This window comes from Gadus chalcogrammus, chromosome 21 (genome assembly GCF_026213295.1).
Source record: "Gadus chalcogrammus isolate NIFS_2021 chromosome 21, NIFS_Gcha_1.0, whole genome shotgun sequence".
In the NCBI taxonomy this organism is placed as follows: Eukaryota; Metazoa; Chordata; class Actinopteri; order Gadiformes; family Gadidae; genus Gadus; species Gadus chalcogrammus.
Genome location: NC_079432.1, coordinates 20,509,302 through 20,515,632, shown reverse-complemented (window position 1 = coordinate 20,515,632; position 6,331 = coordinate 20,509,302).

Genomic DNA, 6,331 nt, shown 5'->3' with positions numbered 1-6,331 from the left:
ATTTGTAGACATTAAAAATGCAACATTCATACATTATCATTCAAACGCGGCTATTGCTGACCCGATTAGGAGAGCTTGGATCCTGCCCATATTGTTGGGCAGGATGAAGTTGGCTATAGGTTCGAGTTATGATTCCATCTCTGTGGGGGTCTCTTAAAGTTGTTGACGGTGGGGGGAGACCGTACCGGCCTTGCGCTGAAGGGGTATAGGACGTAAATATGGGCTATTATGACACGGCTCTTCTCAATGCCGTGGAACGCTCCGTTCACTTGCATGGGCCCTTCACAACAACGCCAGCTTCTTCGGTTGCTAAGCGACGTCAACCTCTTTGGCTAACTATTTCTCTGCTGATCAACACTACGTATGGTAAGTTGGTAACAAATAAATTGTAAAAAAAAATATTAAAAAAATTATCGAACCACCTCCGTTTCGAGTCGGTGTCCGGTCGCCCTGTCTGGGCTTATTTTCCCGATAATGACCGGCGTTCTATTATCCCACTTAACGTCAATATAACTCTGCATGTGGAAGGGAAAATAGCTTTATTGGTAATTACAATAATATGCTGCTGTATTTTCCGAGACCCCCACAGATATTTGAGTTTACTGCTTTCATGGGAGCCAGACCTCTCTCTATGGGAGCTCAGCTCCCACTGGCTCCCACCTAACTCGAACCCTGGCTATAGGTCTTTCTACACTGCCGAGCCGGTTCGGTCGCAGCTTGGCACGCCCGGCGATTTCACCTTCTTATCTCAAGTTTCCTGTGTTAAACCGAGGGGGTTAAATCCCCCGTTCGTCACGGCGCGGGGTTTCTTGGTTCACTGGGGAAGGCGGGGCTGTGCACGGAGTCTCTGACCTCTTTAGAATAATTTGTATTATTGCATACTCCCGAATGTTTGTATTTTTTATGAATGAAGACTCCCTCATGCAATAATGAGTTCACTCTATAGTAGGCTAACGATGCTCTTAGCGTCCTACGAGTACCCTGGAGCACTCGTTAGCTATGAGCGTTTTCACGACGTTCGTTACCAACGATGCTTTCGGGAAACGGTCTGAAAACTGTACGATGATCGTACGACGCACATCAACATCCACTTAGGCTAACGATCGGGAGGTGGAAGTTGCGCTTTAGATGCCTTCACAAGTCCAGCGGAGGACTCCATTTTTCGCCGGCGAAGTCATGCGCTGTGATATGTGTGACAGCTATGTTGCACAACATTGCCGCTAAGGCTGGGGTAGCTTTGGGTGAACCGGAGGACATTGAGGACGATGACGACGAGGAAGATCGGTGTGAGGACGGCCTCCCTCATAACTACGCGGCTGGTTTTCATGCACGTCGAAGAGTGATTGAGACTTTTTTTTAACCCCGTTCACCCTCCCACATGTCACTAAACATTCCCGTCAACGTGACCAATCCCCACCATATCCCAGCCTTTTGCCTGCTCCTTTGCTTGTTTTTTATAAAAAAATATAATTATTTTTTTTATAATTTTTTATTTATTTTTTTACATTATTTTATGCTACGTTTTATGAGTAGCCTATGTCAGTCTGCACAAATCCCCCCCACTTTCTCTCACACATTTTAAGTGCCCTGCCTGCTCAAACATTTCCTGGACTGTCTCTCTCAAACTAAGAACATAATGGCCCACATTATGGTGTGGCCACACCAACCGCATTACTCGCGTTGGATAACGCGAGTAACGCGCCTAACCTGACGCTTGACCAGTGTGTGGTGGTTCAACGCTTCCAACGCGTCAACGCGCCAACGCAGCTAGATGAGTCCATGTCCATGCAAGTGAACGGAGCGTTCCCTCTTCGTCATAACTATCAAACCAAACATCCTTCACATTCACCGAGCGAACATTATGAAAGTAAAATGCTCATTTCTCGCTAGAAATGTTTCCATAAACGCATTTAATGGCGTAACTACGTTACTATTTCCACCCAGAATAAAGAAAGATGTCGGCCGTATGCTTCTGTGCAAGCTCACTACTCTCTGCCAGTGACGTCGGGTCAAGCTCCACGCTGATTGGCTACCGCGGCTAAGCGTCACGCGTTGGAGCGTTGAAAGTTCAATTTTCTGAACTCCGGGCGTTGGTGCGTTGGGCGCGTTACTGCGTTTACGTGCGTAATTACGTGCAACTGCCGCGCCTAACGCCCCCAACGCAACGCTTCAACGCTTCAACGCGTGTACCGCGCCTAGAACAATGGTTCCCTATGCAAAAATGCCGATTTTCAACGCCCCTAACGCGAGCAACGCGGTTGGTGTGGCCGTACCTTTAGCGTCCTACGAGTACCCTGGAGCACTCGTTAGCTACTCGTGACTCGTGAGCGTTTTTAAGACGTTCGTTACCAAAGATGTTTTCGGAAAACGGTGTGAAAACTGTACGATGCTCTTACGACCCACTCTGCGATCCACTTAGGCTAAAGATGCTTTCGGGAAACGGGGCCCTGGCCCTTTGTCACTCACAACAACTCAGAGGGTCCTGGGCTGACCGGCCGACACATCCCTCTGTAGCCAATGACATAGGTCGATTTCTCTTCACTTAGATAATAAGTATAAGTAAGATTAACTTTCAGTATAAATTGTACAAGAATATAAGGTAAATATTGTTACAATGGAGCCAAATATTAAACACTATTGATATTACCTTACCTTCCTTTGTCAAACTAATGCCTGCATCCGATGAACCCCAAACGCCTCATTTAAGTATAAATGGCCCCTTATAGAGACATCTGCCCCAACCCCTGTGGTTCCTCTTCTGTGGCTTTAGAATGTCTATTTAGTAGGCTTCAATTTAGTAAGTAACTCACAACCCGGATAAAATCAAAGACTACCAGCTTTATGATTATGACTGTATATACCAAAGACAAAACCCTTAGATACATAAGTGGGTCAAAAATGACCCGGTGAGGTTGTTTTCTTGAAATATCTTCGTAATGAATTTTTTTTATCATTTCATATTCCAGGTATTCCTCAAAAAACAGGTTTTTGATATAATGCGATTTACATTTTTAACTTATCCTCTATACATTTTAAGAAATTGTAGTTTTTTGTTTACTACCCCAAGCTTCCATAAGTGGGTCAAAAATGACCCCCATGCATTTTCTATGGAATCCAATGGGAACCTTTGATTCTTATCAACTGTGGCTGTCAGGAATAAATTAACTGTGGACCACACAGACTATATAAGAAGTGTCACCCCTCAGGAAGATTATTTTACACAGCAAGAGCTGATACGTGTAAGTATTATCTTCATATAATGTGTGTGTGTCTTTCATGACTGTTATTATTATTTATCATATTATTATAACAAATTAGCCTACTTTATAACTAACACTAGCTAGCTAACTAAGATAGCTAACATTACTATATGTATTGTGTGTGTGTGTGTGTGTCATTCATGATTGTTGTGTGAAAGAGTATGTTATTATTTATCAACAAATTACTCTACTTTATAACTAGCTAACACTAGCTAGCTAACTAAGTTAGCTAACATTACTATATGTAGTGTCTGTGTGTGTGTGTGTGTGTGTGTGTGTGTGTGTGTGTGTGTGTGTGTGTGTGTGTGTGTGTGTGTGTGTGTGTGTGTATTTATTTATATAGCTACATATTGATCTATTGAAAACATCACTCTTATGTTTCCTCATCCAAGGTGTCATGATGGATGATGGAGAGGCAGTAACGGGGTTGGACTCCGAGTCTGAAATTTCTGATGATGAGGATCCAGACTATTGTCCAGGTGGCAGTGGCAGTCGTCTACCTGGAAACCCAACTGAACAGGATCAATCTGACTCAGAAGATTCCTCTTCTGCGTCCTCTGAAGAAGAAAGTGTCCAAATCATGTCCAACAGAATGAGTCGGAAGGGCTCTTACTGGAGCGAGTTACCTCCCACCCAGGGCAGAACACAGAGCCCCAATATCCTCAGAAGTCGGAACTTGGAAGGACGCAGAGTAGCAACAGCTAGAGGAAAATAATCGAAGAATGTCACCAAAGATGAATTCATGGCCTTCATTGGATTGACCCTGCTTGAAAGAAGTGAGAAGAACTGGGATGTATCAGTCCGTGAGCTGTTTGGGAGTCCTCTAAATAATCCCATGTACAAGGCCACTATGGCTGTTGGAAGATTTGAAGACATTCGCCGTACCTTGCGCTTCGATGATAAGAGGACCAGAGCCTTCCGACTGGAAGACCATATGGCAGCCTTCCGTTATGTTTGGGACCTGTTCCTGGTCAACTGCAGACAGCGATTCATCCCCAGTGATTGTGTCACTGTGGATGAACAGCTTGTGCCATTCAGGGGTAGGTGCAAGTTTCTACAGTACATGCCAAGCAAGCCCGCCAAGTACGGCATAAAGATCTTCTGGGTTTGTGATGCACGCATCCCCTATGCAATATATGGTATAGTTTACACGGGGAGACAACCAGGGGAAGAAGTTCAGAAGAATCTGTGGGAAAACATTGTCCAGCAGTTGTGTAGTAGATTTAGGTCGCAACATCACTATGGATAACTTTTTCACCAGTGTGCCTCTTGCGCAGCATCTCCTGGAGAAGGATCTCACTATTGTGGGGACTCTACGTCAGAACAAGCCAGACATCCCTCCTCTGATGAAGCCTTCCAAGTCCAGGGAGGTTCACAGCACAGAGTTCAGATTCAACGACAGCCTTACCTCATCCTCATCCTCATCCTCATCCTCATCCGCTTATCCGGGGTCGGGTCGCGGGGGGAGCAGCTCAAGCAGGGGGCCCCAGACTTCCCTTTCCCGGGCCACATTGACCAGCTCTGACGGGGGGATCCCGAGGCGTTCCCAGGCCAGTGTTGAGATATAATCTCTCCACCTAGTCCTGGGTCTTCCCCGAGGTCTCCTCCCAACTGGACGTGCCTGAAACACCTCCCAAGGAAGGCGCCCAGTGGGCATCCTTGCCAGATGCCCGAACCACCTCAGCTGACTCCTTTCTAAGTAAAGGAGCAGCGGCTCTAATCCGAGTTCCTCACGGATGGCTGAGCTTCTCACCCTATCCCTAAGGGAGACGCCAGCCACCCTTCTGAGAAAACTCATCTTGGCTGCTTGTACCCGCGATCTCGTCCTTTCGGTCATCACCCAACCCTCATGACCATAGGTGAGGATAGGAACGAAGATCGACCGGTAGATCAAGAGCTTTGCCTTGGGGCTCAGCTCTCTTTTCGTAACAACGGTGCGGTAAAGCGAACGCAATACCGGCCCTGCTGCTCCGATTCTCCGGCCAATCTCACGCTCCATAGTACCCTCACTCGCGAACAAGACCCCGAGGTACTTGAACTCCTTCACTTGGGCTAAGGACTCATTTCCTACCCGGAGTAAGCGGTTTCCTGCTAAGAGTCATGGCCTCAGATTTAGTGGTGCTGATTCACACTCGGCCGCCAGCCGATCCAGTGAGTGCTGAAGGTAGTGATGGCAGTCTGACACTGAAGCGCCGATACGTGCTTCATACCATAACTACACAAACCATAAAACCACCGCTTCGTTGCTTTGTTACAGGAAAATCACGTGACATATGACGTCCGAAACAGCAACTGCTTCTTTCTCTGAATGAATCAACCTGAGTGGTTCGCGGAATTGGCACCGCCTCGTTTCGAGTCTGAATTGTAGCGCCTTCAAAGCATAAAAACTTGAATGCACAACATTGAGTTTGCTTCTTACGTAGTAGCCAATCTCATACTATGACAGTTATTACGTTCGTATTGCTTTATCATTAATTATGGAAGCATCAAGGAAGAGAGGTCGTTCTGACATGTGGGATCACTTTATTCTGATCGCTCCTGATAAGGTGCGCTGGCTGTTAAATATTTAGATTGATGTAGGAAAAGTAGAGCTATAGAACTTTAACTATCAGTAAGCCTATAGTAAAAAAGTATCTAACTAACTAATTATAGGCCTATGATTAGTGTAGCCATTAAGCTATAGCTTTGAAGACTCTCAATGCTTTTTATTTACAAATAATAATGAAAAAATATCTCTGCAGGTGCGGTGCTTGGTATGTTCTGCTGAACTGAAGTATCATGGAAATACATCATCCATGAATAGGCACTTCAACGCAAAGCATAGAGCTGCTGTAAATCAGGGGAACACAAGTCATGGTCAGGTGTTTTATTATTAGACACACTATCGCAACTCCTCACCTATGGTCATGAGGGCTGGGTGATGACCGAAAGGACGAGATCGCGGGTACAAGCGGCCGAGATGAGTTTTCTCAGAAGGGTGGCTGGCGTCTCCCTTAGGGATAGGGTGAGAAGCTCAGCCATCCGTGAGGAACTCGGATAAGAGCCGCTGCTCCTTTACTTAGAAAGGAGTC